Raw genomic sequence first — 1298 nt, 5'->3', positions numbered from 1 at the left:
AATGACAATAGTAAAGATAAAACCTACCAGCACATTACAATAAATGCATAAATTATAATAAAGTTGTTTGGGATAGCTTAGTTAGCTCAATGAGAACGTGCGTTCTGTCTATTCGACAAAGTCAACTGTGAATTAGTGTTTTGTCCTTCATGCACTTAACGGCGGAGTGCGCTGTGGATAAGTCGATTGTTGTGACATGGTGGAATCAGACGCTCGTCAATTGTGGACATAGTGAGGTTATTTGTATCATCTTAAAATCTGTTCTTTTGCCTCACTTTTAGTGAAAACAATATCCATATATGTTGAATAGAAGTCGAAATATTTGCGATTGAAGGATGTCAGGGTCGCCTGGCTTCAGAAGTAAAATTAGAAAGAATACGGCCGCCAAAGCTTGCTAACTTCCATAGCCTGAGAGTACTTAAAATCAAAAAAAGCTAAATTTTGTAAACCTTTAACAAATGTTTTTCAGTAAAATTCACACAAAAATGTGTTTTCAAATGAACATACTACACGGTGTTGAGCCCTTTGGCCCAAAAAATGACAAGTGTATTTGTTTTATTTCATTTATTTTGACGAAAGCCTGATTTCAGCACGTTGCCTTGTTTACTAGTTCTGCAGCGACAAAAGCTTGAAGACGCGCTGTTTAGGGGCAATTTTTTTTGCTCGGACAGATTTGTCAGCTCTTTTTTTTTTTTTAAATCTGAAGTCTAAATAGAGGCAGGCGAAAGCATGCTACTCGCGCTGAATTTATCGTATACAGTTGCCGGCGCCGTAAAACGTTTACCAATGCGAAAACAAAAGCATGCATATCAATGGTGCGTTATGCAAATTTGTAATCTTTTTAGTGTGTAATTTTTTGGGAAATTTTCTGCAACATCGCTCTTGGCCAGCTGGCTTTTAATCGGAATGCGTGTCCGTTTGCACGCTTTGAGCGTTAAAGGTAAAGGGATAAACAATTAGACAAACGGGACGAAATGGCAGATATTCATGAAATGATGGTCGAATGAGAGACAGACAAAAAGAATAATTAGACTGATCAGTGAGACCGTCGATGGGTACTTACAAAGCCAATCAAGCTCTTGGTGTAGTGACACATACCCTGTGAAATAGAGAAATAGAGATAGAGAGTGAGAGAGAGACGGGCAAAAAATAAAGAGAACGTGAAGGATGGAGAGAGAGACTTGACAGCTATGTAAAGAGAGACAGAGGAAGATATATATATAGATAGAGAGAGAGAGAGAGAGAGAGAGAGAGAGAGAGAGAGAGAGAGAGAGAGAGAGAGAGGAGGTGGGGGAGGG

Source organism: Aplysia californica, unplaced genomic scaffold (assembly GCF_000002075.1).
Source record: "Aplysia californica isolate F4 #8 unplaced genomic scaffold, AplCal3.0 scaffold00210, whole genome shotgun sequence".
Lineage (NCBI taxonomy): Eukaryota > Metazoa > Mollusca > Gastropoda > Aplysiida > Aplysiidae > Aplysia > Aplysia californica.
This window is presented reverse-complemented; position numbering follows the sequence as displayed.